Consider the following 25119-nt stretch of genomic DNA (forward strand, 5'->3'; position numbering starts at 1 on the left):
CAAATCTCGTGTGCCATACCCTCAGCATCTAAGAGCACTTCCAAAGGATATTCATGTGGATTGGCTACTTGATGAAATGGAGAAAGCAGAGAGAGACGAGGGGATGCATATCACAACGGAAGAATGGTTGTATGCTAGGGGATGCATGAGCAAGGTTGGTGTATAGAATGTTATGCATAAGTTAGGAGCTTTTTATAATTTAGATTGCTTATTTAATTGATTTTTTCTTGGTGTAGTGTACTATGTTCAATGCTATATGGTGTGAGGGCAAGCTTTTTCGAACACAACGGATTGATGATAAGAGAAACACACAAGATTGCGGCGTCATTGCTAGCTTTGAGGGAGCCAATGGAGTCATGGATGATTATTGTGGTATAATCCAAGATATCATTATGCTTGACTTTCGACGCTTCTTTGTGTATGTTTTAGATGTAAAGTGGTTTAAGGACGTGGTGGAAAGAGGCCCTAATGCAACAATCAAACGCCATGTAAGTGGCTTTGTAACTATTGACTCCACAAAGTTTTGGCAAAGTAGGAAGGACACACTAGTACTACCGCAACAATGTGAACAGGTACTGTGCACACACATAAAAATACTCGCTTTTAAATATTTGATGCAAGAAAAGTAACATGATTGTATTTGTGTTTGAATTAGGTTGTCTATCAACCAATGGTGGATAATAATAGATGGTGGCATGTCATACCTATTATGCCACGTTCCAAAGTGATGTATAGTACATTTACTAATATGGAGCGTATGGAGGATGATCATGGCCATGGACATGATGATGACCGTGATACAAGAGAGGAGGATGATCATGAGATAGGAGATATAGATATTGAGGCCGGCATTACCCGTGAGGACGAGCCTACCATTGGAGATGCTGATTTCGATGAGCACATGAGTGGCACAAGTAGTAGTGGGTTGAATGTATTTGTAGATCTAAACACTTGTTTGGATTTTGAAGTAGATAGTTTAGCAAGGGTTGATCTCATTGAGGATGAGATTGAACCGTAGCCCCACAATTGATATTGGAAAAACTATTTTACATATTGTCTCATTCTCCTCATCTCACTTAATTCTTGTATATGTGGGCTTGCAAAAACTTATGTGCTTTGGTAATCATGGGTAATGTTTGGAAAGCAATGATGTACACCAAAATCTCACTTTCTGTATTCTCTGGAGCACGTCTATTTACACGTCTAAATGTCCGTCTGATTCTTAGTGTAAATGCGCAAATAAACGCGCAAATACACGTGCAAATAGACGCGCTAATAAACGGGATGTTAGACGGGCCCGTATTTTCTCAGGTCAAATGCACAAATAGACGCGGTGATTTATGCGCAAATAGACGAGCGTTTAGCCATGCATTTAGACGCGCTCGTAATTTCTCTACTAAAGCAATGCCTATAGACGCGCCCGCTATTTTGCGCGTCTACCAAGCGCGTCTATAGTTGCTTTGTGTTGTTGTGCACGTGGAGGTCAGCTTGAACCACCACCACCATATTTGAAGGTAAGTGACTGGATTCAGGCCTGGAGGGCAAATGGAGAGGAACCTCCTCTTGGTATGAAGAGGCTATTGATCTTTCATGAGCTTCCTTATTGGGGTCAGTTACAAATCAATCATCTCTTGGTTCCCATGCATATCTTCAAGAATGTGGGGGCTACTATTTTGGCACACTTGGTTGGTTCCAAAGACTCGGGAGGAGTGCGAGAAAACTTGCGTGCTATAAATAGGATGTCTCGTTTGTGGCCCCAAGTGCATGCTTCAGGAAAAGTTATCCTCCCGAAAGCAACATGGATCCTCTCTACGAGAGAGGAGGCAGCAGTCAAGGTGGACATTGCCTCTTTTTAAACACCCATAGGGTACATGCGTTGCTTGAAAGGAGCATTTTCAAAGGACAATAAGCTTAGTGGGATCAAGTCCCATGATTGGCACAAGGTCTTACAAGTATTCTAAGCTGTAGGATTAGTGTACTGATAATCGTGATGCATTAGCGTAATTATGATTATGTTATATTGTTGACATGACTTCTTTGTTGCTTTGATATTTCATCCTCCCAATTATAATAAAAGGGTGCTTACAAGAAGATGTTAGAAATGCTATATTTAAGATCAATGGTATTGTGAGGTATGCTTACTATCAAATCGCATTGATTGCATTTTCTTCAATTTAAGCTGAATAATCTGTAGATTGATTATGAATATATCTTACATGGGCATGTGAAATAGGTGGATATCTCAAAAAGAGATCTCCATATTGAGCATCGAGAAGGCTAGGGTGGAATCCATCGAAGCCGTACGCTTGCTTGAGAAGCACTTTCCCTTGAGCATTATGACAACTGAAGTGCACTTGCTTGCGCACATAATTGATGAGGTGGCCATTGCAGGTACAATACTAGAAGAAAGCATGGCAGAGGGATGGCTTGTGCAAGAGTCATTAGTATATGTCGCAGAGTTTCTTGCAACCATGGATCCCGATATGCTGCAAGCTTGGCATAACAACGATGATGATCACATCATTGGCGAGGTTCCCCAAGGAAAAGGGATTGAAAGAAAGATGAGCGAAGAGCAAATGGAGAACTTCAATAAGTTTTGTATCCTGAATAGCAAGGAGATGCAGAAGTGGATTGAGAGATATGAAGTGGCCAAAGCAGAAAGAATAAATGCAAGGATGAGATTCAGAGTAATGTATAGGTGATCACAACCATATCCACAGGATCTCGCCCTTCTCCCCACTCACATGTCACTTGATTCGCTACAACTGGCTCTACGTAAAGCCAAATGCAATGAAAATGCCAAAAAAATAACAGGAGTGTATATTAATTCATGACCCAAAAAGTATTTGTATATACATATAGCACTAAGCCAAGCCACCTGTGGCTTCAAGTACAAAAAAGAATACTAGCTAGCTAGCACTACTTCTATGACTAATCAGAGGCATCCTCATCATCGCTCCCACTATTCTCAAAGCCTTCTTCATCGCCTTCTTCCTCCTGAATACCCCCAAGCACCTATAAATGAGGGATAACATGTATCAATGTATGTAAAGTCAATACAAATTTACAAATTTGGCATTTCTTAAGTAATTTTAAGTATCTACATGGGTGTTCTAGTAGCCCAGCTATACTACTCCTCAGTAATCATCCCCTTGTCATAGAAGTGCCTCCAAGTAGCTCCCCTTCTGAGTCTAGAATGATAGGTTATCTTGGCAGGAGTGGGGTATCTGCCCACGATATCAAGCTGCAAGATGACACAATTTTTAGAGCGGTTAGTACAAAGAAACAACCTCCTAATAAACCACATAAACATAATATAATTTGAGATCGATCGATACTTACAAATTGGGAATCCCATGATGTAATACCACCTGCTACGAAATGCAAGGATCCATATTGCTCTGCCTGGATCCGTCGTGCCTCTCTTTGTTACAGACTGGGGTCCTCTTTCGCTAGCTTTAAGGCTTGCTTCCACTTGCACTTATGAGCGGTGTGTGGATGGCCCCTTGGTGGTTGTCCACCCTCTATCCTAGGAATCTCGGCCTTTACCTGCATCTTTAGCAAAGATCTCTTATTATCATAGATATTGGTAATCTTTGTAGAGTACTCAAGTAGTTAGCCATATGCCATGTCCAAATGAGTACTCAAGCAATTGGCCATATGTGTTCATAAATATTGTCACTTGAAAGATGTTGAACCTTGCCACATTCAAATGAGTATGCAATAAGTAATCCATATGTGCCACGGCCAAATGAATACTCAATAACCTAGCCATATGTGTTCATTATGAAAGACATATAAGTATACCTCACCACAATAAAAGTATGCCTTTCTTGAAGATATAAGGTGAACCAATAAGTAAATACATACCATAACACAAGCGTGACTGGAAGAAAGCAATGAAGTCAGCGAGGGAGGACCCTAGTCTGCAGCACGTGGAGGCATGAAGGATCCAGATGGAGCAATATGGAAGCATGCATTTTGGAGCAAGTGGTGTTGAATCATGGGAGGCCCAATTTGTGAGTATCGATCTCAAATTATATTGCTTATGTAGTTTATTAGGAGGTTGTTTCTTTGTACTAACCCCTCTGCAAATTGTGTCGTCTTGCAACTTGAAATCGTGGGCAGATACCCTACTCCTATCGAGACAGCCTACCATCGCTACCATCGCAGAGGAGATACATGGAAGCACTTTTATCATGACGGGTTGATTACTGAGGAGCAGTATATCCAGGCTACTAGAGCGGCCCCCGAGGTATTTGAAAGTAATTAAATAATGTCAATATTATAAGTAAAGATTTGATTTTTCATACATTGATATACGTTGTCCCTTGTTTGCAGGCCCTTGCACAAGAAGACGAGGAAGGATGCGGAGGAGGGAGCGCAAAAGGGAGCGATGAAGGGAGTGTGGAAGGGAGCGAGGACGTGGAGAATTTAGATTAGTCGTAGAAGTAGTGCTAGCTACTCTTTTTTATACTTAAAGCCACTAGCTTGGCTTCGTGCCTCTTGTATATACACTCCTCTTATTTTTTGTACTTGAAGCCACATGACGTGGCTTAGCTTTGTGTTATATGAACATACAAGCACCTTTTGAGCTTTTAATTTTCTTGTGCAATGTTCTATCAATTAATGCCTTGTGAACTAAACGTTTAGGAGTTGTAATGTTTTATTTGGAATTGTAATTGTGAGCTATAGACGTGCTTGTAAGAGTTATATACACGTGCTCAAAAAGTGCTTGTATATACACTCCTCTTATTTTTTGTACTTGAAGCCACATGATGTGGCTTAGCTTCGTGTTATATGTACATACAAGCACTTTTTGAGCTTTCAATTTTCTTGTGCAATGTTCTATCAATCAATGCCTTGTGAACTAAACCTTTAGGAGTTGTAATCTTTTATTTGGAATTGTAATTGTTGGGCTTGCAAGAGTGCTAATTAAAATGTAGTTGGCTATAAGAATTGAATTACACAATGTGGAAATAGGATTCCTGTAACTATATAGCATACATAACATACACAGCATTCTGTAAATTTAAAAAATATTATGTAGCGCGTCTATAAACGTGTCTATATACACGTCTGTCTGTTCGGGGAGCATTTATTTGCGCGTCTATAAAAGCGTCTATAAGACCATTTATAAATGCGTCTATACACGCGTTTAACGATGTGCCTGTCTATTTTTTAAATTTTTTAGCAGAGCGTCTATTTATGCGTCTAGATGCGCGTCTATATGCATGTCTGTCTTCTATATAGACGTGTCGTTAGACGCGGGTCTCTAGACGCACAAATAGACGTGCAAATAGATGCGCCCGTAAGTTTTTTTTTTAGTTCAGTAGATGCATCTGTGTGCACGTCTGTGGGTGCTATGTCTTGTTGTGAAGGTTTTCTCAAGCTTCAATTTGGCCTAAAGAGGAGTAACCTAAATGTTTTTTCTTCTATTCATGAAGCCAAGAGGGGTTGTTAGAGGGGCCATCGGTTGTCTTGGTTTATACGCCCTGCAGTTGGCCAAGTCAGGGAGCACTCTAGAGTCTTTGTAAGGACCTAATTAGATGCCAGGGATAGTATCTAGCATTTAGGGACAAGATGGGCACATCTAGGCACTAGAAGGGGAAATGAAATGTAGTAGCAAGGTTTAGAATTAGGCCAGTACCATCTAAGCATATAAACATTTATCTTGCACTATTGGTGGAATGCCATGATCCTAACACCGACACATGCCACTGAAAAATTTGTTTATTTCTACACCGGAGCCTTCCTTATTAGGAACATTCAAAAGTGAGATAAATTTTTGCAAGGTTGCAATTTCAAAGTTTATCTCTTTAGCATTATTAATGCTTATTTTGATCCTTATGTGACACAAAATTCTAGCTGCTATATCGATGCTTGTATCGATGCATTTGAATTTTGTTAAAAAAGGATTGATACAAGGCATTAGGAAAGGTCATGTAATATAGTAGTGGTAAATGGTAAAATATAGTAAGTTGTTGCATCATTTGATAATGCAAGTTTTTGAAAAAGAAAATATATGAAACAATTGAAATGTTTTGCAACTAGATTTGCATATACAATGACATCTTTCATAAAATTTATTGATGATTTGAAGGAAAGCACATTCGCATTAGTGGTGCAAATATCTTGAAGGAGTGCAATCAAGAAGCCACAATTAGTTCCCATATGGTAAAGGACAACATCCTTTGACCTCAATTAAAGAGGCAAAGGAGAGAGTTTTCAAATGACAGTTCTCAAACTAAGATAGGAAGTAGAAGGCCAATATCAATGCCAATATTAGACCATCGCAAAATAAAAAGATCTATGGTTGCTATAAACAAGGACTTCAAAATAGAATCATATATGCGATAAAGGGCATGTGGAAATGTACGGCCTTCATGTGTGGTATTGCTACATGCATCATGGAATGACAATGCTCGATAAGAGAAATTCCAATTTGAAGACTTCATGAGTCCATGGTGAAGTGTCTAACATTGGATTTTAAATGGATGAAGCACCTTTGTGGTGGAGAGTTAAATTTCCCTTTATGTGCACAAATTGATTCTTTTAGTTATTTTAGTTTGACTTCTCATTTTGTTTTCTACATACATGGATGCTTTACTTTGTACGAATATAAGAAAATACATTTGAAACCAAGTATAAGTTGCAAGTTGATTTAAAGTGATAATATAAAAATATAATTTAGAGATCTTCTTTGCAAGCTAGAATTGAATTTGAAAATTGTAATATCTAGCTATGTACAAAGAAAAAGCCTCCCACATTATTGCCAATCCAATTTGTCCACTTGGAGAGACATGGAGCATACAAGACTCGGAAACTTAGTATGTGTATGTGGATAGGGAATGGCTGTTTTAAATATTTTATTCGTGCAGTTTCATGCATTAGTGCTTTTGGAGAAGTTTTAGTGTATGCATGTAGATAGGTGTTCTATTCTTGTTCCATGCATGCAATCTTTTGGATGAATCAGATGGAAATACTTTTTGGTACTCCTTTCCCGGTCAAGCCTGCCTGAGACGTTGGGAAAAGCAAAGTATAAGGAACTTTGGCCAGTCCACTCCTATTCCAAAGCTGTGGATTGGCATTCCGTTCAAGAATGGCCTTCTCAATCTCCCTTATATTGCCTGCAAATTTGTTATATGCTTGGACCGCTCTTTGATTTTTAATCCAATTGGCAGGCAGCTCTTGTCCCAGATACTCCTCGTCCGATGCATGGTTAGAGAGGGCCTGAACGGTGGTCATGCCCACTATGAATTGGAAAACGGAATTAATACTCTGCAGATAGAAGGTGTCTGGATCTTGAACAAGCTGATTGTACTCTTCAGTCCCTTCTTCTGGAATCAATTTTCTGCCCATTGTGGGTTTATTTGGAACATATCCGGAATATGCATACTGCCCGAAATTTACTGCGGCATGATGGGCGGAAGCCACCCATATTATTGTTGACACAATTTCCACCAATGCCGTGACACTCTTCAACTCGGGCCACCAAGGCTCACCTTTCTTGTCTGCATGCCCTACCTCTATGATTTCTGTCCACCAGCTTTGTAGCTCCTTGTCTTCCTGCACTGCTGCATCGCCTTCGTAAAAAATCGAAACATAGTCACTCACCCATGACTTTATGGCAAACCAAATGTCCAACCCATCCACTGCATATGGGTAATCTGCAATGCTCAGCTTCAGGCCGTACTTAGCGGTTTCATCCTCCACTGCTATGCCTCTGCACGCAAGCAGCAGGTATAAGTAGTACTTTCATGAGACGAAATGGAAAGGCATTGCTATGTGAGAGAAGCCTAAAAACACCCCGCCCTTCCTATCTCTTAATTGTTCTCTAGTCTCTGATCACGGTATACACGAAACAGTGTTGAGAGTCACCTTTTGATCAAGTCTCGAGGAAGACTCTGTTCATCAAATCGCCAAGCCTTGTAGAATGCTGCCGACATCTCCATGGAATATTTATGGGATGGAAATGTTTTCTCAATAATTCCATTCGCAATAGCCAGAGATTGTCGGCCGAGGGAGTTGATGTTCATCGTGTCTTTGAAGTGTGGGACGAGCAGTACATTGATTGGATGAATGGCACTTAGTTGTCTGTGTGTTGCTATGACGTAAGGCTCCACACACGCGTGAGTCCGCAACCTAAGGATGGCAAATACAGAAGTAAGCAAAAATGGCGACCACAAGTGCATAAGAATTCGGGACTTCGATTTATTACCAGTGGCTAACAAGCTGATGAACTCCGGCATCGTTAAGCTTCACATGAGTTTTAGCTAAGTTCCACAGAGAATACCGAGACCTGACGCTGGAGTGAATACTCTTCTAGTACAATTTCCACCTTCAGTAGCTGGCGGCAAGCTGAGCTCAATCGCGATCGGTTTCAGCCTACATGCCTCAGTTAAGAACAAAATCATCCGAGTTGCATAAAGTTTGCCATCCATCGCGTTAATTTGATCAATATACGGTATGTAGGCGTCATGGAAATCTAGGATGAAAAGCTTGTTCTGGTCCAAGGCCTGAAGCAATGTAGTAGCAGCAGGTCAGCCCTGACAGCTAAATATCGCAAATCAAGTTTATTAGAATGGGAAACCTAGAGAGGGGGGCGGGGCGGGGGCGGGCTCGAAAGACTGCTGGACAGTTAGACCATTCAGCTTGTCAGCAATGTGCTCCTCCGTGAAAGCGGAAGCAGGAGAACCGTAGATCGCCGGGTCGAGGCTGCTAACGGGAGGAAAAGTCTACACCATACATCAGCATGTAATTCGGACGATCAGCGCAATTGCCTCCTAATATTACGACCTATAGAATACAATAGATTGCAGTTTCCCACCTTCAGTCCCTCTATGATTAACGGATTCATCCCGGCTAAAAGTTGTCGTGCAAATTCTTCGTCCGATAACCACGCCTCTTTGTTTTCTGGAAGATCCACCCATCTTCGAGACATTATTAGTTCAACACCTCAACCCCTAGAATCAATGTCTCTTAAGACGATGCAGAGCTATGAACGCGTTTCCCTACCTTGATAAACTTGCGGCACAGGATATCGGAGCGTGCTGGTACCGAGAAGACTGGGATGAGTCAACTTATTGATGAAATTTTGGGGAACTTTGGCAGAATTGCTGCTAGTACTCAAGTCTAGTCCAGATTGATAAAGCCTGTCTATCTCCTCGAAATTTTTGAAGCTCCCGCGGTTCCGAAGGAGGGCTTCCAGTGCCGGAACGATGTCCAGGATGAAGGAGTGAATGGCAGAGCCGAGGACATCTTTGAATTTTGTAGGACTAAACTTCTCATCTCGAGGCACATATATCTCTTTCAAACCCGGTGGGGACTCGCATTCCGGATCTGCAACCAAAACGATGGAATTATCGATCAGTTTGAATACTCGCGTGCAAACCAGGCACTGCGCACAATATATTGGCTTCGATCGACCTACCGGTCTTAGTGGGTTTACGGCCTGTGCGACACCGGCGAGGATAAGGGCGGTCACTAGAACCACCCAGGTTGGGCCTCACATAATCTTCGCCGAGGTCTGGTCTTCCCAGATCGTTGTAAACGTCGTAGTCATATTGACGATCAGCTTCTTTCCTCTCACCCGTACCATTGCCTCGTAATTCATTCAGTTCTGTCAGTCGTAAATTCTGCAGTCCGGGAGGCGTGTCCTTGGGAAGGTATACCTGCATGAGCATGCATTGAGCACAGCAAACTCAGGTGAAGAAAACGAAGCTGCAAAACAATTCAAAGTTCATAGTTCAAAGTTCAAACTTCAAATTTCTCTCTTCGTGTGACGGTGACGGTACACTACGTGAGCATGAAGAGAATCGAGACTCGCTAGCAGCAAGCCTCAAGAGTCAAGAGTGAGACGATATATTGACAGTTAATTCTCAAGGGGAACATAAATCGTAAGACGGCTTGGCATGAAGGGATTCAAAGTTTCATAATTAGTTATAGCTCCACCTGATTGCTGAAAAAGATTCGGGGCCCGTTGTACGAGCTTGAATTAGACACCCATGATTTGCAGTTAAAAACTATTTGAGTTTTGTCGGGCATATCCAGCGTCAATGATTCCAGGAAGAACTCATTTGGATGATGGTTTTGCAACAGAAAGGCACCCGGAGTGCCGAAATCTTTATGTAGTTGAAACGTTACAGCATACGACGTTCCTTTATCAGCCGCCAGAGAATAATCTGACTTGGTAATCCAACCTTCCAAGTTTGCAGGCTGGCTCATCTTCCCGGCTCCAGTTGCTAACACAATATATGCACCAGTAAGCCATAGTCTTAGCATCTCTCTCGCGCGCATTTCCATACATACCAGTATTCTGCGAACAGCGACAATAATAAAATACCTGGATCTATATCCACGCTCACTAGCTGCAGCGTTGCTTTGTGGCCAAGCACCTCGCTCGCTACATCCGCAACCTCTGCTACTTGGTCGTTAAGATCCAGCAGGTTTTTCCTCTTAAGCACGACATTGCCTTTCAATTGAACCGTTCCGGCATCTTTGTCGGGGAAGAAAGGCTGGAAGATCTTCGTCGCAACATCGGTTAGCTTTGCCTGGGCAGATGCGAGCTTCTGGGAGTGTTGCGGGATCCCTCCAAGCTTGCGCTTGGAAGAATTAAATAGTCCAGCATGCTTGGAGAAGCCATCGACAGGGGAAGACGAGAAGGCGGCGAGGAGCAAGCGCTGGGAAGTTAGAGTATGAGCGCAAGATTGCTGGCGCAGCATGGTGATGATATGGAGTGTCCGACTGTGGTGGCATCCGGTTGTGATCGAGCATCTACATATAGCCATGCAAATGTTAAATCGTGTTGCACGTGGAGCTTGGAGGGAACATGTTCCCGACATGAGGGAAAAGAGTGCGCCCCCCTCACTTTCTTGGATTCCGGATGAAGTCATTCATTATGCCTGCCCTTAGCCCTGCAAAAGTCGGAATGTTTCACGTCCGGCTTGGACGGAAGCTATGGGATGTAATGGTACAATTATGTTGTTTGTCCATGGGGACTTCTATCATTGTATGAATGCCAACTGCAAGAGAGATAAGAGTGTGTGCTAGCTTGATAGAGATAGCCATTCAAAAGTTCAATTGTATTTCACGTGAAGCTTGGAGGGTAGTGACCGACTAATGGGAACTTGTACGATTGCATTAATGCCAACCGGTAAGAGATAACAGAGCTTCACATGGGTTTCATTTTGGTGCAGGCTTTCTTGGAGGGTAGTGACGGACTAATGGGAACTTGTATGATTGCATTAATGCCAACCGGTAAGAGATAACAGAGCTTCACATGGGTGTCATTTTGGTGGAGGCTTTTGGCAATGACCATTGAAAAATGAGAATATTAGCATTCATCACCCCTTATAGGGACTCCTATCATTGTATGAATGATAATCGGCAAGAGATAAGAGTGTGTGCTAGCTTGACAGAGATAGCCATTCAATAGTTCAATTGTATTTCACGTGAAGCTTGGAGGGTAGTGATGAACTTATGGGAACTTGTACGATTGCATTAATGCCAACCGGTAAGAGATAACAGAGCTTCACATGGGTGTCATTTTGGTGCATGCTTTCGGCAACGACCATTGAAAAATGAGAATATTAGCTTTCATCACCCCTTATGGGGACTTCTATCATTGTATGAATGATAATCGGCAAGAGATAAGAGTGTGTGCTGGCTGGATAGAGATAGCCATTCAATAGTTCAATTGTATTTCACGTGAAGCTTGGAGGGTAGTGACGGACTAATGGGAACTTGTACAATTGCTTTAATGCCAACCGGTAAGAGATAACAGAGCTTCACATGGGTGTCATTTTGGTGCAGGCTTTTGGCAACGACCATTGAAAAATGAGAATATTAGCATTCATCACGCCTCAAGGGGTTCACCTCCAAGAATTTTAGTGTACCACGTGCATTCAAAAGGAGGGGTATTTTAATCCCATGTTTGAAACAAATTGAAGAGGATTACAATAAGAGGAGGGGTTTTCTAATTCTTTAGAGGAAAATCAGTTATCTCATTAGTAAAGTGGGGTGGTTTTATTAGGGAGGAAATTTTAGTTGAGGGGTTTATTAAATACCTCTTAAACACACGCAATATCTACAGTTTATTGGTAGTGCACCCCTCGAGCATCAAGCCTGCCGTGTAAAAGTCTAAGAAAGCCTCTTTGTTTATACGCTTTGAAATGGCTCATAAAAGTTGACTGAAGGTACATTGCCTCGCTTCCTCTGGAACTCGCTCTACATCCTCCCTCTACATCCCCTCTCCATCAGTGAGCTGAGAAAAGTCTACTTGGAGTCACCTATCAAGAATCATTCTGTAGGAGTGCTCAAATGAGCAACCTGCAAACTATAGGTGTCAAACAGAGCAGTTGAGGACACATCAACGCACGCTCTCATTAATTAATTCACATGAATAGAAACGGAGTGCCTCTAACCATGCAACAAAGGTTACATGTGCACTGAGCCTTAGATCCATTAGTTTGACTCGAAGGATCGGCTCCATGAAGATCGCTTATCATTGCATTACATCATTAATGAAAATAAGTAAAGAAGCTTGAGATGTAAACTACGGAACTGTTTCCATGGCACGCGTGCATTCAGGTATGAGAAGCAGCAAATACTTGGTTCACACAAAATATTTTTGAATGAGTGGTGGTGGCGTGCAGAGCATCTGGTGCGAGATTGAATCCAAGAACATTTGTAAGGCCCTGCTTTGATCTTGACATGGAACCAATGGGATTGCTTGATAGATCCTTTTCCACACTCTAGCATTCAATGATGCTAGGAGTGTAGAGACTACATGAGAAGAAGAAGAGTGGAGAATTTAGTGTGCACACAAAGGATGAGGGAAAGAAATGAACGTGAAAATGACATGTGGGTTGCATTCATTTGAGAGTTCAAGTAGAACGACTTTATTTGGTTACAACTGATGCTGGAAGGCGTAGAAATGTGCATAACATGCGATGTTTATTTTGAGTCCTAAGATAATTAATTTATGTGTCCCAAACATCGATTCCAGATGTGTGCTTCATCTTCTACGATCTGCGCAAGGCTTGCCTAATGGGGTCGGGTGCCAACACCTAGGGGATCGAGGCCATTCACTGTATCGCATCTAACTTTGATGATGCTCCACCGAACACCTGGTACTTAGACACTGGGGTATCTTGTCACATGTCTTCTAAGAAACACTCGTTCTCTGAATTGGAGATGCATGCAACACTTCTTCCAATATACTTGCATGATGATCACCCCTTGTCTGCCACTCGACATGGTACAGTCCTAATTATTTTCCTTGATGGATGACATTTGGCATGCACAAGGTGCTCTTGGTCCTAGCACATCAAAAGAACCTCATATATGTCACTACATTCACACAACAAGGATTACTGCCTCGTCTAGTCCAATGATCTGGCAAGATTTACACCTATCAGATGCAATACAGTGAATGGCCTCTTTCCCCTCGACATTGGCACCCGACCCCTTCAGGCAAGCCTTGCGGACCATAGAAGATAAAGCACATGTTTGGCATCGATGTTTGGGAACATAAATTATCAAGCCCTCTCACATTTGGCATGCTCTCAATTGCTCCACGAAATCCTTGTGGTTGATACCTTTTGTGAATCCTGTGTCTTAGGGAAGTAGCACCTCACTGCATTTAGTGGTCTTGAAGGCACACATGCCACTCAACTCCTATAGTTGGTCCATTTCGCCCTGTGTGGACCGATGCAAAACCACTCATTAGGAGGTGCATTCTATCTTCGTATTTTTGTGGATGATTATAGTAGCTACACACATTCGTACTTCCTAAGCCACAAAAGCAACACAATCACAAAATTCAAGGAGTTCCACAAAACTCACATAATAGTTCAAACTTCTCATTAGTTGTTGCAAGTTCTGCACACTGATGGCGGAGGTGAAAACATGTCAAATGCCTTTAGAGATTGGTGTGCACACAGAGGATGAGGGAAAGAAATGAATGTGAAAATGAAATGTGCATCGCATTGATTTGAGCGTTTAAGTAGTACGACTTTAGTCAATTACAACTTGCGCTAGAAAAGCGTAGAGGCGCACATAACATACAACGTTTATTTTGGCTCCTAAGACAACTGTGATTTGGATTTATGGGATCACTTTTCATCGCAATTTTAGTTGTCTATTTAGACACTTTTCAATAATGCACACTTGAAGTTTCAAGTTGTACGTTTGGACTTCAAGGTTTTTGAATTGGAACTTGTAGAATTGGAGGTTTTTTTGAAGTTCATATTTTGTGAGATTTTTTATAAAACTTTTAACTTTTGTGAAAATTCTTGCAAAGTCTAGCTTTCATTTAAGGTTTTTGTATTGGTTGCTCAAAATGTTTTTAGTAAACACTGGTTGGAAGCACATCATGTGCATTGTGATTCGTGAACACTGAACAGCCGGCTTAAACTTTAAAGAACAGACATGGTCTATGGGAAGGAGACACAGTCCGGATGGAGACAGGCAATTCTGCACACGTTGCACATGGTGAAGTACTGAAATAAATACTCAAGTACACGTTGGACATGGTGAAGTACTGAAGTAAATATTGAAGGAAATCCTATGATAGGGTGTGTAAGAAAGAAAATTGCGCATGCGTAGAATTCGTGTTCATTGTCCGTGGGAACTTGGAGGGAGACAGGCAATACGGCCCGGTGAAGTACTTAAGACACCTAATGTTGCAGTTCGTACAATACGGTGCATAAATATTGCCGATGGGTAGAAGTGGAATACAGCACGTTGCGCATGGTGAAATGGCCTTTTAATACCTCTGTTGCAGTTCCTGCATAGTCGTCTTCTATAGCTCTTCCAAGTTCTACCCATGACCTTCGCCATGGTCTCTCGCCTGCCTCAAGTTCCTTCCCCTTCAGCACCGGCTCTCAGCACTCTTCCCTCCCTTCACAGCTCCCCTTTCCTGATCAGCCTACCCTTCAGGAGACTTGCCACTAGCTGCGTCCCCTTAAGCTCTCCCCATTCTCCACGTACATCAGTCATCTACTCCGCACTGGACAAGCCGAAGACCTCCAGAACAGATCAGAAAAAATCAGCAGTGACGCAGAACTCCCAAGCGAGCATTGCTCCATCGGTTGAGACCGCCAAGGAGGTAGAGGTCGCCACAGGCGAGACTCCGAACCGGGAGCAATCGGATATTCAGAACCAATTATCCAAAATATGGAGAGAGATTCAAGGGGATAACAACTGGAAAGAACTATTGGATCCCCTAGATCCAATCCTTCGCTCAGAGGTCATCCGATATGGGGAATTTGCGCAGGTCTGTTATGACGCATTTGATTTTGACACGCATTCCAAATATTGTGGCAGTTGTAAATACAATCGAACGAGGCTGTTCCAGATGACCGACAAGGGAGAATGCGGCTATACGGCCGAGAAATATCTCCATGCTACGTCGTCCATCCAACTGCCCACTTTCTTCCGCAGGTCAGACTCAGAACAGGATCGTTGGAGCAATGACTCTAACTGGATTGGCTATGTTGCGGTTGCCACGGACGAGAAAGAGATTAAAAGGCTTGGCCGGCGGGATATCCTGGTGGCATGGAGGGGCACGGTTACAAGCACGGAATGGCTGTGTGATGTAACGGACATCCTTACACCTGCAGGTCTAGAAACCGCAGGACAAGGGGTCGAGGTCGAGAGGGGATTTCTTAGCCTCTATGTTTCTAGCAAGGCAACTTCACGATACAACAAGATTAGTGCCAGGGAGCAGCTCAAATCGGAGATCAGCAGGCTGCTGAAGAAATACGAAGGCGAGCAGCTGAGCATTACAGTGACGGGCCACAGTTTGGGGGCTGCTTTGGCCGTCCTGAGCGCCTACGATATTGCAGCAGGATATTCGAACGTTGGTCATGGAAAAGCTGTACCGATCACGGTGTTTTCCTTCGCCGGTCCTCGAGTTGGCAATAAAGCGTTCCAGAGAAGGATAGAGGAGCTCGGAGTGAAGGTTCTCCGATTAGTTAACATCCACGACAAGGTTCCGCAAGTTCCAGGACTCATCTTCAACGAACAAACGCAATGGGGCTGGTTTAATTTTGTGGTTGAAGCGCTACCTTGGGCTTACTATCATGTGGGCGTTGGGCTGAAAGTGGACACGGACGTCTCTCCCCACCTGAAACAACCTGGGAATATACCAAACTTCCATAACCTTGAGGCATACCTGAATGTGGTAGATGGGTTCCAAGGTGAAGGAAAAGAGTTCACGTCGACTTTTGGGAGAGATCCTGTGCTTGTGAACAAATCTTCTGATTTTTTGAGGCCCGATTACTGTATACCACCGAGTTGGTTGCAAGACAGGAACAAAGGCCTCGTTAAGGACGAGCAGGGATACTGGAGGGTAGTTGAGAGAGGTAGGGTAGACATGCCTCAACAATATGATAAACATCCTATTGACGATACCACCTAAGAGTTGGTCATTATCGAACCCCAAAACTAGAATGTTCACATAAGTAGAAAATGTTAATTGATCGTACAATATACAATAAGTGAGTTCCTACCTTTTTTAGTGTAGAACTAGGAGGGTGGCATATGGGGAATAAGCTCTATTTGGGTGAATGTGCTAAATATAGAAATCTTCTTTTTTAAAATGTGACTTAACTTGGTTGCCCGTATTTCACATGTCTTGATCTTGGTGGATTTGTCATGGATGTCAAGTATTTTAAAGCATGTTTATGTAGGGCTTTTACATCTTATGGCTCTTAATATTGCAACGCATTCTGAGTACATGTTCTTATTAACTATGCATCATGATATTTGTGATCCAATTTGGTTTCAATGATGGCAAGGTTTGTATCACACCTATGTTTGAGTGTTTGCTCAAGGAGCTCGCATGAAAAGTCCAAGTTATTAATAGTGACCTTTCTTGGATACATGGGTATGATTCTATGCATTAATTATAGTCATTCTTCTAATTTAAGAAAAAAAACGTTTGAAGGGTAAGGAAGACCTACTCTGTGTAAGATGATTACAAGAGAGAGGATGTCAATGGAATCTATAAACGATGAATATAACAATATGAAGTACAAAGAAGATGTTGTTGAGCGACAGTAGAAGAATAAAGCTAAAATTGACCATTAATCTAGGATGCGAGTGCGTATAGATTGCATCCTAATGATTTATACAATGTGAGGTCTCAATGGTATGCATACTATAAGTGTGGTGGCATCGGGTACTTATACCTATATATATCTCAAGCTATAAACCCTATATATCACATACATTCAAGGCTTATATATAAAATGCTTTGTATGTGAATTTTTCATCATTAATAAAATGTACCCTTTTCATATACATTCTATACTTTTTCCCCAAAATCCTTTTTATGGCACCCTTTTATAAGCAAAAATGTGAGAAAAAATGAAATTAAATATGTCCTTCTATTGAACTCGCGTGATAGTCACACATATTATTGAGTGAATCCCCAAGATCTATATAGGGATTTTCCTCTTTTGATAATATAAACAATTTAAAAAACTTTGTGGACGTATGGTGGAAAATGGCATTGTGAATTTAACTAATGCATCATGAAATTTGAAGTTGAGATCTTTGTCATTGGAATCTTTGTGTACATATGGTATAGTGAATTTAATTAACGAGTCACTAAAACTAATGATGATATCTTTGTCTTTGGAATCTGTGTGTACATATAATATCATCAATTTAACTACTATGTCTCTAGAATTGATCATGGTATCTTCATCATTTAAGGCATATTGTTACATGGCCTCAGGCATGGCATAGCATCGCTTAAGAAGATGAAGAGAGACACACAAATGGGAAAGGAAAGAGAGAGAGACAGAGAGAGAGAGAGAGAGAGAGAGAGAGGGAGTAAGTGAGCATTAGGTTTCTTGAGTTTAGAGGGTTACATTAATTCAGTTGGTTACTAGTTTAGTATCATTTTGATGGATTTGTTGTGGTAGCTAGGTTAATCAAGTACTGCTGATACTATAAGGTAAGGACAATGAGATTTAATGTCAACTAATGTGTTTTTTTAAAGTTGCAAATTGAATTTGTTTTTTGCATGGCATTTTTTACATGAAGAAAAAAAAGAAGAAGAAAAACATTCATTAGGCCTGCCTAGAAGAAAGGCGAATGATATGGAATAAAAAAGCAAATTTCATGTCAATGTTTTCTTTTGTGTTACAATAATGTTGTTCATGGTAGTGTACAAAAAGACATTAAACACTAAATTAGTATAACTTTTTCATGCCGCTTGTTCGTCTCTAAAATGTTTGTAAAGAAGCAAGGTGCTTAACTTCTGAGGATTCCCCTACTTCTAAGTAGGTTCTGAAACAATTACAAGTAACAAGGGAAGAGCAGCAGCTTCTGTTTAACAAGTTTGTAGGTTATCCACTTATTATCCTGAGCAGCACACTTAGATCTATTTCCAATAACAAATATATGGCTCTCAATGTAACTAGAGCTAACAAATGAAGAAAACATCATAGAATTGATGATCGCCACCATGGTGTGGAATTGGGGAGGATGGTTCTCAATACCTTCGGCAAAACATCCAATAGCTTGGATAGGATCACTTGTCTGACTTGCAAATTTGATAGTCGATCATTGGTGACTTGACCACACTAACTATGCTGAATGACATACATTGAAGGTGCAGGCGCCAATCCTACATTTTTAATGTACTTTATAGATGGAAAAAAATCAAGGAAAATTTTACACTAGAGATACCTACAACAATCCTTACTACAGGTGCATTGTGGCCTCTAAAGAAAAACACAAAAGAATAAGTAGTAGAGGGGAAATCATTCTCAACTTGAAGCCATCTCTCTAGCAAGAGCGAGTATCTTTAATAGTCACGACCAATTGAGAAACAATGGATTCTCACTGGCTATCAAGATGGTATTGCGTGTCAGATGTGAACATTGGTACCCATTTCTTCAACTCAAACCCTTGAATGGATTTTGCCAATTTCATCTGTTGTCATGTGCCTTACAAATACCAAGTTGCTACTCTTCCAATGAACTAGCAGTAGGGGTTCCTCATAGTAGCGGTAGTTGGGTGTTGCACCGTAGTTTTTTTGGAAACAATCGATGCCAAAGAGGCCAAGAAAGGTTAGCTCTCTTGAAACAAGTACTTTAGAATAATCAAAACTGAAAGTGTGTGATTCTATCTAGTGATAAACAAGGCTTTCATGAATAGAGGAAAAAGGATCGAAGAGGCTAGGCCAATGGAACTTAGCTCGTTCATGAAGTGGACACCTTATTTTGTAAGCTTCACCATCTTGAGACTTATGAGAGATGCCTCATGGTCACCAACATCGGCAAGGTTGGACACCTTTCATCCTTTCTTCTTCTTTTCATCTCCCTTTCTATATTTTCTACATCTCAAGCTTTGGAAATTTTCCTACTTTTTGTCCTTGATGCCTTTTGTCCACTATACGTGGTTTGATGAAGTACTCTTTGACATCAATGTGCTTGGTACTGGAGTGATATATTGGATCCTTGCCCAATGCTTGATCTGATTGATTATCACAATATATTGTTTCAGAAAATAGTCTTCTAAGCCATATAGTCTCACATGCACCTGTAGTGAGGGCCCTATAATAGTTGGTTGTTTATCTAACAACCATAATATAGCACCTTGGCCAAGGAAAAATGCATATCCCTATGTGGTTCTCTTAGTCTCATGATCTCATACATAGTCCCTCTCATAGTATCCATGAAACCTTGGATGACTTCCTTTGTATTCTATTACAAACTGTCTTGTACCTACAAATAGTTGGTCTTGTGATAGTTAGATATATTCGAGATCCAATGAGCTGCGGATAGTACCTGTCATTGACTGTAGGATTTTCTAAATCTTTTGTACATTTCAAACTTTGTTCCATGGGAGTGGATGCAATCTTGCAATCTTCCATATGAAACTTCTTCAGCAGATTGTTAACATATTTTAGCTGACTCATGAAGGTGTTGTCTGAGTCTCTCCAAAACTCAATCCCTAGACACTAGCACAACAACGAAAAGGGACCATAGACACGTTTTCAGACGTGTTTTTTTATTTAACTTAAAAAGTGACTGGTACATATAAACTCGCATCCATTAGCATGTCTAAAGACCCACGTTTAAACGCATGTCTATATAACGGTGCGTCGCACATATAGACATGCTGATACATGCGCTTATAGACGTTCTGTAATAAATTGTTTTTTTAACACAAATTATGTGTGGTTTTAGGAATGGGATTCCTACAATGTGAAATGGAATTCCTACAACCAATAGCATTTTAATTTGCATGATTCCATGCACATCTCACTACAAGGAATAGGCCCTTTTCTGATGAAAATACCGACGTTTGTTACGCTTTTTTTTTAAACAAGCGTAAAGGTCGTTATTTATGTCGTTATTAGCATCGAAAAAGAATGATCGCTATATAGCGACGCTAATAAACGTCGCTATATAGCAACAGTAGTAAATGTCGCTACATAGCGACACTGGTAAATGTTGCTATATAGCGACGATTAACAAAACTAAAAAACAACATTAGTGAGGCTAAACAGGGCCACAGCAAGCCCTGTTTTACCCCACTAATGTTTTTTTTTAGTAATTACAAAAAAATGTTTTTGGTGGAAAGGGTGATACAGAATCGCTCAAATGAACTGATCGAGTGATAGAAGCATATACATTCGAAGATGTACAACATTGTTTGTTACAAAATTACCCTTTCGAAAAGGGTGATACAAACGAGCCGATATATAAAAGGATATACATGGCAAAGTATATGGAAACTACTACTACTACTACTGTTGCTCATTTGAATCACCGTCATCCTCCTCATCTTCGTCTTGTGGGCCTGATCCTTTGCCCTTGTGAGCCACGCCTAATCCCTAGCCCTCGTGAGGTACGCCTGATCCCTGGCCCTCATCACTGCTCGCCTCCAGTGATGGGATGCTCGATCTTTGACTCTAAGAGTGAAACCATATTAATTGGAAATTGGATTGAAACTTAAAGTATAAAACAACTTAAAAAGTGAGATTACAAGTAGGAGTAGACTTACACCGTGCGAGTAGTCACCTCAACCCAATCGACCATCAAACCCATTGCCTCCTGCTCAATAAACCATGGCTTTGTTCCTAGATGAAATGCACATCTCATCTCTGCATCTATAGAAAGACGGCCCATCGCAGCTTGTTGTGGACCCAATTTACGAGAGTTAGATAAAGTGCATGTAATATGTAGTAAAACAAATAGAACAATACATTAAATGAGAAGAAGTAGACTTACCACGGTTGCCTCGAACGCCAACCGTCCACCTGCACTAAAGTGCGAAGTACCTACGGCATCCAGCCATCTCCTCTAACCCTCGAACATTTCGGGATGGTCCCTATTCTACTTCTTGAAAAACTTCCAATCAGCTTTGTCTGCCCAGCTGGGTTTAGCCCTCCCCTTTGTGATGGAAGTATGCAAGGTTGATCTACGATGCTTCAAGACCAAACCCATGCGCTCTCGCATGTAATTCTCATTGAACTCCCTATTGGGGGGTTAGGGTACTTTGCTTTCAATTCATCGATGACCGCCTGCTTCTTTTGGTCATCTTGATATCGCCAATCAGTAGCGATGCTGCTCTTAAGTGGTGGCTCATCAATCGCCTCATGTGGCCATCACTGCTTTGTCTTTTCTATCTTCTATTATCTCTCCAGCAGCCATGATTTGATAGGACAGGTCCTTGACTGGGTAAGAAGGACTCATGGTAGTAGCAGAGTCAGAGCAAGTGGCGTTTGTGCGAGTGCTTCTCGAGCGAGGAGTAGCAGTGGGAGTAGGAGAGGGTAGGGGACCTAACTGGTACTGGGTCTCGAGACCATGGAGACCTATAGGGATGTGAGTGTGCTGACTCGTCTAGATCTCCCGAGTCAGCACAACATAAGCGACCCATCCTACTCTTCCTCCCCTTATGATGGGCATGCCCAGGTGATGACCCCTCAGTCGAAGGGGCACGAGGGGACGGCTGGGCAGTAGGTCTAGCCCTGGGTGTAGAAGAGAGAATTGTTTAGGTCCTCTGGGAGAGTAGAGAGAAGAATCTCACTGCCTCCTCATCAATCATCTGTGCCACAAACTCGTCGGGACTCCCGACAAAGCCATGGGCTGCTAGCAAAGGAGTTTCCCGAGGGATAGTCGTAGTGCCACGTCCGAGAGGAGTCGGGCTAGGGGTAGTCGCAAGGGTAGGTCCCTAAGGTGTCGCCTAGGGAATCAAAGTCCTCTAGAGAATATAGATCATGATGTCTCCTCCTATGAGGGTTTTCGTACTCGTCGGACGTGCGATGTGATCCCATGTCTAACGTAGACACAAACACGAAAACAAAAAACAAAAAACAAGAGAATACATTGAGAAAGCATATAAGAATACATTGATAAAGCATAAGAGAATACATTGAGAAAGTATATGCTTATGCTTATGCATAAGCATATGAGCATATGCTCATGCATAAGCACAAGCATAAACATAAGCATAGGCATAGGCATAGACATAGGCATAGGCATAGGCATATGCTTATGAAAGGAAGAGAAAAAGAGAGGAAAAAAGAAGAGAAAGAAAGGAGAAGGAGACATAAAAGAGCATATGAGCATAAAAGAAAAAGAGAGAAAGCTTAAGCATAGGCAAATACATACGCTTATGAAAAGAGATCGAAAGAGGGGAAAGAGGGGGAGAAAGAGAGAGGAAAAGAGGAAAAGAGGAGAAGGAGAAAGAGAAGGAGACATATGCTCATGCATAAGCATAAGCATAAGAGAAGAAAGAGGGAAAAAGGTCATAAGCATAAGGGAAAAGGAAAGAAAGGATATGCTTATGCTTATGCATGAGCATATGAGCATAAAAGAAAAAAAGAGAAAGCTTAAGCATAGGCAAATACATATGCTTATGAAAAGAGATTGAGAGAGGGGAAAGAGAGGAGGAAAGAGAGAGGAAAGGAGAAGGAGAAGGAGAAGGAGACTTTTGCTCATGCATAAGCATAAGAGAAGGAAGAGGGAAAAAGAGCATAAGCATAAGAGAAAATGAAAGAAAGGATATGCTTATGCTTATGCATGAGCATATGAGCATAGAAGAAAAAGAGAGAAAGCATAAGCATAGGCAAATACATATGCTTATGAAAAGAGATTGAGAGAGGGGAAAAGTTGCTCATGCATAAGCACAAGCAAATACATATGCTTATGAAAAGAGATTTAGAGAGGGCAAAAAGAGGGGAAAAGAGGAAAAGAGATTGAAAGAGGAGAAAAAGAAGAGGGAAAAAGAGCATAAACATAAGAGAAGGAAGAGGGGAAAAGAGATTGAAAGAGAGGATGAAATAGGGAAAAAAGAAGAGGGAAAAAGAGCATAAACATAAGAGAAGGAAGAGGGAAAAGAGATTGAAAGGGGGGAAAAAGAAGAGAAGGAAAGGAGGAAGAGGAGAAAAAAAGATTGAAAGAGGGGATAAAGAAGAGGGAAAAAGAAGAGAAGGAAGAGCGGAGGAGAGGGAAAGAAGAGGGAATAGGAGAAGAGAGGGGAAGAGAGGGTTCTTATGCCCATCAATGTAGCTAGCGCTTAAGGTGCTAGCTGCAGGCCAATGCAAATAACAAAAATAACAAAAGAAAAAAAAAGGAAGGACTTTCTAACCTCAAATAGTCCCGCTCGGTGTTTTGTGGACTGGCCCTACAAAAGAGAGCAAACATACCATTTTTCATATAACTAGTTAGAGGAAGGAGGAGTTTAGAGAAGCAACTTCTCAAAGGGATTGGATTGAGGAGACAAGCATAAGCCTACAAACAAGGAGAAAGCATAAGCACTACTACACACGCATCCTATTGCGACGTTTACGTACCGACGATTAGCGCCCGCTTAGCGTTAATCGTCGGTATAAAAATCGGGTGTCGTAAATCGTCGCTATATAGCGACTTTTAAGAAGCGTCGCTATATAGCGACGTTAGTAATAGTCGCTATATAGCGACTATGAAAGGTCGCTATATAGCGACTTCTACTAAAGTCGCTATATAGCGACTTTTAAAGGTCGCTATATAGCGACACTGAGACTATATTATAGCGACGTTTTACAGAGAGGTTTTTTTTTTTTTTTAAGTCTTAAAATTTATTTTCTTCCAATGACAAAATTTTTTAAATTTTCATACATGTTTGAGCTCATAGAGAAATAAAAAATGAGAGCATGTACATCAAGCCTTTGAAGCTCATATATTCATGTCCAAGTTGGAGATGAGAAAAATCAAATTAAATAAGAGCATTTACATCAACTGTTTCATCTTGAGCCAAGTCTAAGGCACCAAGTAAGTCTATCTCCAACTCTATACCGAGTTGATCTCCTATAGCATCATCGTACTCTAGCATCGTACGTTCACCTAAAAGTATTTGATCATCTTCTTCAATTAAGCTTAAGTGTGGTGATCGATCTTGACGATTGTTGTCTTCCTCGTCAATATCGTGATCTCCATCCTCCTCCCGTGCGATGTCATTATGCGCATCTTCCTCTTGCCTCATATGGTGATCTACATCTTCTTCGCTAGATTCATCAATTGGATCCGGATTTGGTAGTGGCATCTCCATATCCACATCTCGATCTTAAAAAATCTGCTTACTTCGTGGCGCAACTTGGATCACGTACCACCATCTTGGATCAGAACGATCCGGATGAAAAACCACCTATATTGAAGATGAAAAATCACGTGCCAAATGTCGTCAATTATATATATATCAATGGACTTAAAAAACGAAAGCTTCGACTAATTAAATCATTAGTATGCACCTGCTCACAGTGCTCGGGAAGAACAAAAGTATCACTTTCATCGGTCCAATGTTTGGTGGAGTCTATTGCAAAGAGACCGCTACCATCTTTTCTCACAGTTGCATGGGGACCGTTGTAAGTAGTTCTAAACCATTTTACATCAAGAATGAAAATAGTAAATCGTCTGAAATCAATTTCATAGATGTCGCGTATGGTTCCACAATAATCCAACTGTGAGGAGAGAAGATTGGTATCCGAAGCACTTGCTCGGCTATCTTGTGTGAAGTTAGCCATGACTCCACAATCATACGTGACTCTCTTTGAATCGATGCGTTCTATGCGAAAATGTCGTCCATATGACCATAATGCACTGTACTTTT

At 41.4% G+C, this 25119-nt stretch overlaps 2 pseudogenes across 1 annotated transcript; one reads left to right on the plus strand and one right to left on the minus strand.

Moving 5' to 3' along the window:
• Positions 1-6741: 6741 nt before the first annotated feature.
• Positions 6742-10844, minus strand: LOC147884441 (linoleate 9S-lipoxygenase 6-like; annotated as a pseudogene). The gene is made up of 9 exons (XR_015543631.1): positions 10346-10844; positions 9955-10244; positions 9434-9674; positions 9019-9342; positions 8831-8916; positions 8594-8738; positions 8222-8545; positions 7882-8145; positions 6742-7726 (listed from the first exon to the last, which is right to left on the minus strand). The product of XR_015543631.1 is annotated as a linoleate 9S-lipoxygenase 6-like (transcript).
• Positions 10845-14817: 3973 nt separating this feature from the next.
• Positions 14818-16577, plus strand: LOC147884442 (phospholipase A1-Igamma1, chloroplastic pseudogene; annotated as a pseudogene).
• The last annotated feature ends 8542 nt before the right edge of the window (positions 16578-25119 follow it).

This window comes from Dipteris shenzhenensis, chromosome 27, assembly GCF_047967505.1.
Source record: "Dipteris shenzhenensis isolate YYH24624 ecotype China chromosome 27, Dip_SZ_1.0, whole genome shotgun sequence".
Classification (NCBI taxonomy): Eukaryota; Viridiplantae; Streptophyta; class Polypodiopsida; order Gleicheniales; family Dipteridaceae; genus Dipteris; species Dipteris shenzhenensis.